We start from the raw sequence: 12,894 nt of genomic DNA on the forward strand, positions 1-12,894 counted from the left end.
TTTTAAAAGTTGATTTGCTTATGGATAAGGAATGGGTTATGGAGAGAACAGATATGTTTGTAACTTTACAGGGGATGAATAGCTACCAAATTTGTGATAAAGATTAGAAGTAACTTCTTTATTTGTATTGATTATTACTAGTGTAATGTTTTTATATATAAATCCCTTCTCACCCTTATGGATGATATGCATCTCAGTCTTGGGTCTCTTATCAGAAGTCTAGGAAACTGAGGGTTCTGTGTTGCGCTCTTTTGGGCACACAGCTCTAATATTGTTCCTGGGATCTGTTGAATCCAATCTTCCAGCTTAACATTCACAGCTCCAAGTGCTTCCACCATCACTGGGAACACTTTGGTCTTTATGTTCCCCATTCTCTCCAGTTGCTTCTTTAGGCCCTGGTACTTCTCCAGTTTCTCTTACTCCTTCTTCCTGACCTTACCAATAGGGGTCCTTCAGCAAAGAAAAATCCCCTAGTGCTTCACCTGCCTACCTGAAAATATGAAAGTGACATGAATGAGGAGAGTCATGCCAGCTTGGACATCATTCCAATTAACAATGATGTGGAACTAGAACCATCTAATCATAAATCTGCTTCTGGAACAAACCATACATGGATGAGACAAGAGAACCTGGAGAGTGTGTGTTTGTGTGTGTGTGTGCGCGCGCGTGCATGCATGTGCACATGTTGGGGGTTGATCAGGGCTGCGGCAAATGCACATAACTTTTTACCATATTATCAAAGAAGGATATGTAAATCACTTAGAATCACTTGTCAATTGGAGTGGCATATAAATATAGATAGCTAGAAATAAGTTATTGATGTAAAAGGGACTAAGAGTTTAGAGTTTAGACTAGGACTACTGATTTGCAACACAGTAGATGGAGTTGTTTAAGAAAAAAAGACAAGACATTCTGCTCTACAAGAGAGACAGAAAAGAATTTTGACTAAGGATTACATAGTTGTGCTAAGCTGTAATCTTGGTTATGCTTGTTCAAGACTATTTCTATAGTTTAAAATATATGTGAACTATTTTATTTGTTTATTGATTTGTTTGTTTGAACTTTGTCTGCCAATCTCACCTAGAGGAAATTGGGCAACTTACAAACATTAAAAGTCAATAAAACATGAATGCAATACTTGATGATGATGATGATAAAGATCTCAGGGTGGCAGATAATTCTTACTGGTAAAACAAAATGTGGAAGAGGAAAAACACGCTTTAAATGACTACATTAAAAAAGCAAAAGATTCTCTAATGAAGTAGGTGAACAAGGGAAACCTCTTGAAAACAACAAAATTGAAAGCAGAATATCAAAAGAAACAATTCAGCATTGAGTTTCTAACTGGAAAAAGAAGCCTATAAACAGTTAATACCTGAAGGACACTGAAGGAAAGGTAGATACAAAGCTAACAGGCAGCTGGTTGAGATCAGGGGTGCTCAAAAAAGAAATTGAAGGCTTCATTTTGGCTGCCCAACAAGCTTTGCAGACCAATTCCATGAAAACAAAAATTCAACGTCAGTAACAGCAGCAAATTTGCTTATGCAATGAGAAAGATTAAACAGTGGATCACCTTATCAGTGGCTGCAGCAAAATCTCACAGACTGATTAACTACATGATCTGTTGCCAAAATCATACATTGGAAGCTTTGCCAGAAGTTTGGGTTTGAATACCAGCGGGATGGGATGAGTCAGGGGAATGGAAATACCTGATAGCAGTTTATGGGCACTCGGTTGAAAGACTGAAGGAGAAGTTCGACCGAATGGAAATCAGAGAAGTGACCCTAATTGCGAGGTATGAGGTGTCAGCTGGAGCCTAAGTTAAGATGAGTCAACTGCTCCTTGCACGTTGGAGCCCAAGTCCAGTCATCATGACCCAATGCGGATTGTCCACCACCCAGACCAGCAGCAGCATAGAGCCCAGGTCCCAGACGAAGCCTTGGAACCAACAGCAAGCCACGAACCCAGTAGGGCAGTCAAGAGGATTCCAGAGATGAGCGCAACCTCAGTCACGGCCCCAGTACTAGCGCCATGGTTGGCACCTCCACCCTGTGCAGACCCACTGCCAATCAGAACCACACTCGACAGGGATCCAGATAAGCTGTCTTTTTCATGAACCACGTGTGGGTTCATCTAGACCGCTATGCTCCTGCCTACCCTGATGAGAGGATGATGATGAACGCAGTGGTAGCTAACCTAGAAGGGGAGGCTGCAGAGTGAATGACCAGTCTTCACAATGAGGATGCACCAGAACTAGGGAACATAGATCTTTTTCTGGAAGAACTAAGTGCCAGATATTATTATTATTACTATTATTATTATTATTATTATTATTATTATTATTATTATTATTATTATTATTGTTGTTGTTGTTGTTGTTGTTGTTGTTGTTGTTGTTGTTGTTGTTATTTAATGATGATGTTGGAAGGGACCTTGGAGGTCATCTAGTCCAACCCCCTGCTCAGGCCAGAAACCCTATACCATTTCAGACAAATGGCTGTCCAGTCTGTTCTTAAAAACTTCCAGTGTTGGAGCATTCACAGCTTCTGGAGGCAGGTTGCTCCACTGATTAATTGTTCTAACTGTCAAAAAATGTCTCCTTAGTTCTAGGTTGCTTCTCTCTTTGGTTACTTTCCATCCGTTGCTTCTTGTCTTGCCTTCAGGTACTTTGGAGAATAGCTTGATACCCAATTACAACAACTGTTCTTTATATGTTTTAGCCTCTAGTCCCCTAATCATCTTTGTTCCTCTTCTCTGTACTCTTTCTAGAGTCTCAACATCGTGGTGACCAAAACTGGATGCAATATTGCAAGTGTGGCCTTACCAAGGCATTGTAAAGTGGTATTCAGATGATCTTGTTTCTCTCCCTCTGTTAATGCAGCCTAGCAGTGTGTTGGCTTTTTTGGCAGCTGCAGCACACTGCTGGCTCATATTTAAGTGATTGTCCACTAGGACTCCAAGATCCCTCTCACAGTTGCTATTATTGAGCAAGGTATCACCTATAATATACCTGTGCACTTGTTTTTTCTTGCCTAAATGTAAAACCTTACTTTTTTCACCATTGAATTTCATTTTGTTAGATAGCGTCCAATGTTCAAGTCTGTCAAGATCCTTCTGTATCTTAAGCCTATCTTCTGGAATGTTGGCTATTCCTGCCAGCTTGTTGTCGTCTGCAAATCTGATGAGTTCCCCATCTATCCCCTCATCCAAATCATTGATGAAGATGTGGAAGAGCACTGGGCCCAGAACAGAGCCCTGGGGAACCCCACTGCACACTTCCCTCCATGTAGATACAGTTCCATTGACGACCGCATGCTGAGTATGGCTGGTCAGCCAACGTTATGATTTCTCGCCAGCCAGTGGATCTGGCAGTTGAGACTGAGGACTCAGATGAGGAGGAGGGGCTTGGAGTGACATTAGAGTCAGAGGAAGGCTCTGAGGAGCTCCAAGACTTACAGTCAGACAAGGAGCCTGGCCCCTCTAATCATGCTCGGGCTGAGACACAGCTGTGCTGGGAGTTGGACAGTGATGAAGAACAGCTGAGACAAATCCTGGATGCACGAATGTGCAGGCAGGAGAAGCGAGTGGGACAGAGGAATGGAATGGGTTGGCTCCAAAGGCAAAGGAAGCCACGCCTTGCCTGAATTATAAAAGGGAAGGTGTGGGAGGTGCTGGTTGCTGAAGGCAACCGTTCGTGTTGAGGATCAAGGTTCTGTGGACTGTGTTTGTTTGCCTTGGACATTGACTCAGGTGAGAATAAAAGGGATTGGTTTTTCTTGTGGTTCCTGCCTGTTTCTTGGAAGAGGGGTTTCTCTTTGTGAGCACAACAAGGACTCACGAAGGCTGGGACAGAACAGCTAGCTACGAATCCATCTGGTCGTGATGCTGTCTAACCCACATTTTTTTTCTTATCAAGTAGTAGGTTGTGGTCTACTTTGAAGACAAGTCCCAGGCTCTGCAAGTCAAAGTGGAGATATGCAACCTAACATGGAGAGGCTGACTAGCAGCAAAGGAGTTTGTTTAACAGTTCCGAAGGGTTGCAGGCAGAATAAGACAGTGGCCGGAGCGATTGCAAATCCATTGCCTTAAGGAAGGCTTGGACTATGACCTGTTTCAGGCATGCACCTACAGGGGAATTCCTGAGCAAATCTGCAAGTGGTACTGGATGGCAGTGATATTGGATATTGAACTTAAGTGCTACAAGAAGCCCAGCGTTCCCAAAATGAAGCCAAGGTGAAGGTAGGAAAGGTGCCATTTCGGACGTTCAGAATCAGCTTCAGTAGCCAGCTCTCCCACAGCTCCTATTGGCCCTCCTATCAAATGCTTCAGGTGCTGCCAAAAAGGACATCGAGTTGCTGAATGCCTAGCGCTGGCTCTCCAGCTGAAAAGCACCCCTACCACCACAACTAAGCTGAGGAAGCCTCAAAAGAGAGGTTGAGAGAAATTAAGCTGTGTACATCAGAACTAAGCCGTTGAGATCTCCTCCCCCCCACACACAGATGAGAGAACTCCGGTTGAATGCAATCAACTACCAGCCTCCTATGACAGCGATGACGAAGACAAGAATGATCCAATAGTAAGTCAAGCCAAAGCTCCCTTTGCCATTCCTCTTAAACTCATAGTGCCTAAAAATGGGGTCCAGGCAGAAATAGAAGTCCTAATAGATTCAAGCTGCACCTGATACCTATCAATCTCCCAACCTGCTTAAAGTGGGTATCCGAGTCAAACAATGAAGTCTGAGCAGATCGATGGGTCTTTAATTGGAGGATCACCTGCAATGCACCTACATGAACCGGTGCAACTGGAAATGGGACAATATTGGGAAATTATCTGGTTTGTGAACGAAACCATAATTGTGGGGCTGGGCTGGCTTGATAAGTGATGCCCTACCATATTGTGGGAAAACGAGGTGAGAACCATGAGAACCTCTTCCACCTACTCATAATGGTCAGGAGAGGAAAGCCAACTCCACTGAATTAGAAAATGGGCCAAATGAGCCTTTAAAAGTCACATCAGAGCAATTATCAGGGATCCAACTCATTCCCAAGGAATACCGAGATCTGGCTGAGGTGTTCAGTGAGGAGGAGTGTGATATACTTCCCCCTCAGTGAGCCACTGAGATCTTGCCAGAAGCAAAACTCCCTAAGCCAAAAAGGTAATCCATGACCCCCAGGGAGATGAACGAACTAAGAGAATACATTGACAAAAACTTGGCTAGGGGTTTCATCCAGCCAGCTAAATCATGGGTGGCTGCCCCTGTGCTATTCAAAGAGAAGAAAGAGGGAACATTGAGATTGTGTTGAAAGGCTTAAACGCTATCAGCATGGAAAACATGTATCCACTCCCCCTTATGAAAGACATGTTAGCTCACCTGGCTAAGGGAAACATTTTCACTAAGCTGGACCTGTGGGAAGCTTACTACCAAGTAAGAATTAAGGAAGGAGATGAATGGAAAACCACCTTTAATTGCCCGCTGGGGAGTTTCCAATTCAACGTGAGGTCATTTGGCCTCCAGGAGGCTCCTGCCATGTTTATGCAATTGATAAATGAGATGTTACTTGAACACCTATACCAGGGGTGTCAAATTCAATTTCATTGAGGGCTGCATCAGCATTGCGGTTGCCCTCAGGGGGCCGGGTGGGTGTGGCCTGGGTGGGCGTGGTCTACTGGGTGGGCGTGGCTAGACTGTGTATGGCCTAATGGGTGGGCGTGGCCAGCTCTACATCATTCACATCAAGGGTGCCTATGGGGGCCTGGGCAGGAGTGGGACAGATCTGAGGGTCTCTGGCAGAAGGAGGGTCTCTGGGCCAGGGCCAAGGCAGTGGAGGCCGTTCCCTCACTGTTTCCAGGATGGCTTCGCAGGCCACATGAAACCACTTCATGGACCGGATCCGGCCCGCGGGCCTTGTGTTTGACATGTCTGACCTATACAAAGGTGTCTTAGATTACCTTAGACATCCTCATCTTTACAGAAACGATAGAGGAACGTGTCAAATTGGATTGCGAAGTGCTCAAAAAATTATTAAAGGCAAACCTTTGCACTAAACTATCTAAATGTGAGTTCCACCAAACCCACCTGGACTTCCTAGGGTACTGAATCTCAAACAACGGGGTGGAGATGGGCCCAGAGAAAGTTAAAGCCTTTCTGGAATGGCAACCTCCTCAGACTCAAAAACAACTACAGAGCTTTTTGGGATTTGCTAACTTTTACTGGCAATTTATCCCCTCTCTTGCAAAAATGTTGTTAGTTGCAAAGTCGTGTCTGACCCATCATGACCCCATGGACAACATTCCTCCAGGCCTTCCTGTCCTCTACCATCTTCTGGAGTCCATTTAAGCTCACGCCTACTGCTTCAGTGACTCCATCCAGCCACCTCATTCTCTGTCGTCCCCTTCTTCTCTTGCCCTCAATCTTTCCCAGCATTAGGTTCTTCTCCAGTGTGTCCTTCCTTCTCATTAGGTGGCCAAAGTATTTGAGTTTGAACTTCAGGATCTGGCCTTCTAAAGAGCAGTCAGGGTTGATCTCCTCTAGGACTGATCGGTTTGATCACCTTGCAATCCAAGGGACTCACAGGAGTCTTCCCCAGCACTATAGTTCAAAGGCCTCAATTCTTTGGCACTCAGCCTTTCTTATGGTCCAACTTTCACAGCCATACATTGCAACTGGGAAAACCATGGCTTTGACTATACACACTTTTGTTGACAGGGTGATGTCTCTGCTTTTTAATGTGCTGTCTAGATTTGCCATGGCTTTCCTCCCCAGGAGCAAGCGTCTTTTAATTTCTTGGCTGCAGTCCCCGTCTGCGGTGATCTTAGAACCGAGGAAAATAAAATCTGTCACTACCTCCATTTCTTCCCCATCTATTTGCCAGGAATTGAGAGGGCAGGATGCCATGATCTTGGTTTTCTTAATGTTAAGTTTCAAGCCAACTTTTACACTCTCCTTCTTCATCCGCAACAAGAGGCTCTTTAGTTCCTCTTCACTTTCTGCCATTAGAGTGGTATCATCTGCATATCTTAGGTTGTCGATATTTCTCCCGGCAATCTTAATTCCAACTTTTGATTCATCTAGCCCTGCCTTTCTCATGATGTGCTCTACATATAAGTTAAATAGGCAGGGCAACAGTATACAGCCTTGCCAGACAGTGGTTCTGTGTCCAATTCTCACTCTTGCTTCTTGACCCGCATATAGGTTCTTAAGAGACAAATAAGATGGTCTGGTACTACCATCTCTTTAAGAACTTGGCAGAGTTTGTTGTGATCCACACAATCAAATGCTTTAGTATAGTCAATGAAGCAGAAGTAGATGTTTTTCTGGAACTCCCTAGCTTTCTCCATGATCCAGCGTATGTTGGCAGTTCCTCTGTTTCTTTGAAATTCTGCCTGTACTTCTGGTAGTTCTCGATCCACATACTGCTGGAGTCTAGCTTGTAGGAGTTTAACCATAACTTTACTAGCACTGCCTTTCTTTGGAATTGGAATGTAAACTGATCTTTTCCAATCCTGTTGAGTTTTCTAAATTTGCTGGCAAATTGAGTGTAGCACTTTTACTGCATTGTCTTTTAAGATTTTGAATAGCTCAGCTGGAATACTGTCACCTCCACTAGCTTTGTTGTTGCTCAGCTTTCCTAAGGCCCACTTCACTTCACCTTCTAGGATGTCTGGCTCGAGGTCAGTGACCACCTCACTCCGGTTATCAGGGACATTAAGTTCATTCTTGTATAGTTCTTCTGTGTAATTTTGCCACCTCTTCTTAATCTCTTCTGCCTCTGTTAGGTCCCTGCCATTTTGGTCCTTTATCATGCCCATTTTTACACGAAACGTTCCCTTCATCTCTCCAATTTTCTTGAAGAGATCTCTGGTTCACCTATTCTATTGTTTTCTTCTATTTCCTTGCACTGTTCATTTAAGAAGGCATTCTTATCTCTTGTAGCTATTCTCTGGAATTCTGCACTCATTTGGAAATATGTTTCTTTTTCTCCCTTGCCTTTCGCTTCCCTTCTTTCCTCAGCTATTGCAAAGCTTCCTCAGACAGCCATTTTGCTTTCTTGCATTTCTTTTTCTTTGGGATGATTTTAGTTGCTACCTCTTGTACAATGTTGCAATCCTCCATCCATAGTTCTTCAGGCGCTCTGTCTATCAGATCTAATTCCTTAAATCTATTTGTCACCTCTACTGTATATTCATCAGGGATATGATTTAGTTACAAAAATAGCCCTACCAATTATTGAACCGTTAAAAAGGGCAAAGGGGGGGACAAAACTTCATCAACCTTTAAGATGAACTGTGGAATACCAAGAAGCTTTCAAACAACTTAAAAGGTTGTTCGCAGGAGAGCCAGTCCTCAAACACCCTAACCTTGAGGAACAGTTTATCATCCAAGCAGATGCTAGTGTTCTTGTGGTGGGTGCAATTCTTCAAAAAACAGCAAGGGAGATCTACAACCATGCACATACACTTCCAGAAAACTCACCAATACAGAGCGGCAATGGGCTGTATAAGAGAAGGAAGTGTTTGCTGTTCTATGGGCATTGCTAACCTGGCATCATTTCCTAGAGGGGAATAAGATACCATCTGAAGTGTTGACTGACCATAAAAACCTTGAGGCACTTAGAACCCTGTGGAAATTATCTCCCAAGCAGTTTCAATGGGCACAATATTTCAACTGTTTCAACTTCTCTTTAAAGTACATTCCTGGAGGAAAGAATTTCCTAGCTGACACTTTATCCAGAATGCCACAGTACAAGAACAATCGTGATGAAGTGGTCAATATTCCTTCACCACAAAAGGACTGTCAAGTGACCATTAGACACCAAATGTGAAAGCAATCCACCAGTCCTGACATCAGCTTGACCCAGAAAATTAAAGCCGAACTGAAAGCTGACCCCTGGTTCAGAGACAACAGACAAACGTTGACATATAGAGATGAAGGTATATCCTCCTAGCACGCTCAGGATCCAAGCCCTGCAACAGACATGATGCCAAGCAAGCCGGTCACTTTGGGTTTTTAAAGACTTTATAATTGGTAAGGCCAGGGATGAAAAAGGACATTGAAAGCTATATTATGAGCTGTGTAATCTGTGAAGCTAAGAAAAGAAGACTTCGGGAGCCTCCTGGGCTGTTACAATATGTAGCAGATCCATCCCAGCCATGGAAGGAAATCGCAATGGACTTCATTGTAGAGTTCCCTGAAAATAGTGGAAATACAGTAATTTGGACTGTTATTGACCTTTTCTCAAAGCAGGCTCATTTTATAGCCTGTTCGGGTCTCCCTTCCACCCAGAAACTGGCAAAGCTACATTTAAAACATATCTACTGACTCCACGGAGCACCAAGAAGAATTATATTAGACTGAGGAGGTCAGTTCACAGCAAAATTCTGGAGGGAGTTTGTGAAACTGATCAGATCTACCCAGGGACTCAGCTCAGCTTTTCCGTGTACGAATGGAGCTGTGATCAGATCCACCCAGAGACTCACCTCATCTTTTCATGCAAATATGAATGGAGCTGTTGAATGAGCGAATGCAATGATGGAACAATACCTGAGATGCTATGTTAACTATCCGCAAACTAACTGGGCAGACCTCTGCCTTTTGCTGAAGTGGCATACAACAATACTGTACACATCAGTACTGGACTTACTCCTTTTAAAATACTCCTGGCAGGGAATTTGTTCCCATGCCTGAATATGCCTAAGAACCCCCCTGCTCACAAAAATTGACCAAGTGGGTAAGCTTGCAACGTGGGCAAATGTGAAACGTGCCTTAGCCAAAGCAACAAAGATTCAAAAAGAGCAAGCAGATAAGAGGTGGTCTACCCAGAAACCATTTCATATAAGAGCGAAACTCTATCTCTCAACCAAATACCTAAGATTAAAACTGCCATGTAAAAAACTGGGACCTAAATTCATTGGTCCTTTCCCCATTGTAAAAACCATAAACCCCGTCATAGTGGAGCTAAAACTCCCATGACTGTTGGAGAAGATAATCCTGTTTTTCATTGCAGTTTGTTGAAACCAGTTATAGAATCGACGTTGAAGCCAGTACTCTGAATAGCTCCAGGTCCTATTATGACAGAGGGTGATATCCATTATGAAATAAAATGGATTCTCAATTCTAGATTATATAAAGGGAAATTACAGTACCTAGTAGTTCAATAGAAAGATTATCCTTTGTCAGAGGCTACCTGGGTAAGGAGTAGAGATGTAAAGGCTGATAGATCAATACAGAAATTTCATGATAGACGCCCCCAAAAGCCTAGGGAAACTCCAGGCAATAGAGTAGAAAATTAGTAAAACATTAATATGTATCTATGATTATTTTCCAGGAACTTCTTTCTCCTTAGGGGAGTCCAACTGTCAACTTCTGAAATGATCCTGGCTGAAGCCATCTTTGTTGTTCTCAGTTGCCACACAGGTTGGGAGGAAGGGGTGGAAGAAACCAAAAGGATTGCTAGACTAAATACAGAGTGATCCTGTGGGAAGCAAGGTCATTCGCACAGGTCCTGAAAGGAGGAAAGAAGAACTGTCACGAAGCCCACCATGAAAATAACATTAAGAGTCTGGATGAAGATGGTTACTACAAATACCTGTCAGCTTATCTGAAAAGATCAAGTACACTGTAGTCAAGAAAAAGATTAGAGGTGAATGCATCAAGAAAGTGAAGAAGATTTTGAAGTCCAAACTCAATGGAGGCAATACCATCAAGGCGATCAACACCTGGGCAATCCAGTCATTAGACTTACAGTTGAAATAGTGGAATGGACTCAAGCTGAACTAAAAGCAATTGATAGGAAGACCAGAAAAATAATGACAATGAATCATGCCCTTCATCCTTGTAGCAATAGTGACAGTCTCTACCTACCAAGGCGAATAGGTGGGTGTGGAATGTTGCAAGTAAATCAGATAGCTGAAGATAAAAAAAGTGCTTAGGAAGAATATCTGATAGGACAGTGAAGAAGATACATTGAAGTTAGTATACTAGGAAGGCTTACTGACTACTGGGGAGACCAAACTGGCCCACAAGAAAGACCAAATGAAGAACAGAATGGAGGCATGGTAAGACAAAGCACTACATGGTGAGTACATTAAAAAATAACAGGGAAAGTAGATAATAAGACCTGACAATGGCTAAAAGCAGGAAAGTTGAAGAAAGAGACCAAGGCTGGTTGCACAAGACCAAGTCTTAAGAACAAATGCATACAAAAACAGTAAGTGCCGCCTATGGACCTGCCACATATTACCCCAACCTTAACAATTGGTGATGAAAAATACAAAAATGTCTGGATAGTGGATATGGCAGTACCTGGAACCAGCAAAATAGAAGAGAAAGAACTGAAGAAGATAACAAAATACAAAGAAATAGAATGATTCCACCAAAAGCAAACAAAGGTAGTACCCAATAGTAATAGGGGCCTTGGGTGCAATCCCAAAACAACTGGAGCATCACTTGAACATCATCAGTACTGACAAATTCACCATCAGTCAATTGCAAAAGGAACTTTACTCAGAACAGCTTCCATCTTCTGACAATATTTGTAACGTCATTAAATATCAAGATCTGCCTATCCCATGTCTTTGGAAAAGATTCAATAGGTAGACAAAAATACCAAACCCAGTCTGGTTGACTGCAACAAATCATAAAAATCTTACTCTACTAGAAAGGCTTACCAAGGATTAATTCTTCTAGGAATCTCCCTGCAGAACAGGAATATTCTCTCATCTCAGAACAAGTAGTAGTTGTGTCTCTAAAAAAAATACTGCCCCAACCTAGTCCTAACCCTAACATGGTTTTACATTCTTTTAGTTCAGTGGTGGGATTCAGCCGGTTCACCCCACTTCGGCAGAACTGGTAGCTAATTTTTGTTGCCCAGGCCCAGAATGGACTTCTAGAAGCAGCATCCACGCAGAGAACCAGTTGTTCACATATTTGAATCCCACCACTGTTTTAGTTCTAGCTCAGAAAGGAGCAAAGGAAATTGGAAATCAAGTCATAGAAGCTGTGAGTTAGAGTCTGAAGGATTCCATTTCACCCTTCAGCCTCACTATCTCCACTTCAGTATCCTGCTTACTATTTATTATGCTTTTATTTACTCACATTTCTTGTCATGCTAATCTGAAGACTCTGAACCACTTTCAATTTGCTAAGTAATGGGATTTAAAATCATGTACTGTATATAAAGAAGAACAAACCCCATAACTTCCTTTTCCCATATGGCACATATATCTTAGACGTAATTCAATCCCATTTCTTTCCCAAATGCCTCCTGGACAGTGGATCTATAATAGTGGTTATGTTTTATATTAAGGATGCTAAATTCAATTTTCAGTATTTATTAAGACAGATTTGGTGAAGAGATTGCTGCTACACAGTGGAAGAGCAAACAGGTAGTCCCTGAGTTACGAATGTAATGGAGCCTGCCCATTCCATTCCCAACTCAAGAATGCATGGGAGTGAATCTCGTAACTTGAACAAGATCACTCCCTGCTTTCACCCACTCATTTGCTAATTGAATGCGTGGGCGAATGCACAGTTTGTTAAGTGCACATGAGGTATCTCAGGATAAGGAAGGCCATGGGGGGGAGCTAGTAATTGAAAAGGAATGAAACAGAGCGTTTCAAAGCACTCATAGGTGCTCAAACACTTTTTAGCCATACAGAGACTTCGGGGATGCTGGAAGCTCCGTTTGGCTGCAAATGGGGTGCTTTGAAATGCTCCATTTCCAAACACTCCATATGCAGTCAGAAGGAGCTTCCAATCTCCCCAAGGTCTCCCTCTGGTTAAAAAGTGTTCTGGTAGTGGCGGAAAGGAGTTGAGAAGGCGAGCAGGAGACAGGTATCCCAAACACATTTTGCCCCAAATATCAAAGTTTCTGAGGTCCATGATCTCACAAGAGT

The 12,894-nt window shown here is 42.9% G+C and overlaps 1 protein-coding gene across 1 annotated transcript in view; it reads right to left on the reverse strand.

The window, feature by feature from the left end:
• Positions 1-12,894, reverse strand: part of TANC2 (tetratricopeptide repeat, ankyrin repeat and coiled-coil containing 2) — a 370,144-nt gene that overhangs the window by 104,729 nt on the left and 252,521 nt on the right. The window lies entirely within an intron of this gene.

Source organism: Vipera ursinii (assembly GCF_947247035.1).
Source record: "Vipera ursinii genome assembly, chromosome: Z".
Classification (NCBI taxonomy): domain Eukaryota; kingdom Metazoa; phylum Chordata; class Lepidosauria; order Squamata; family Viperidae; genus Vipera; species Vipera ursinii.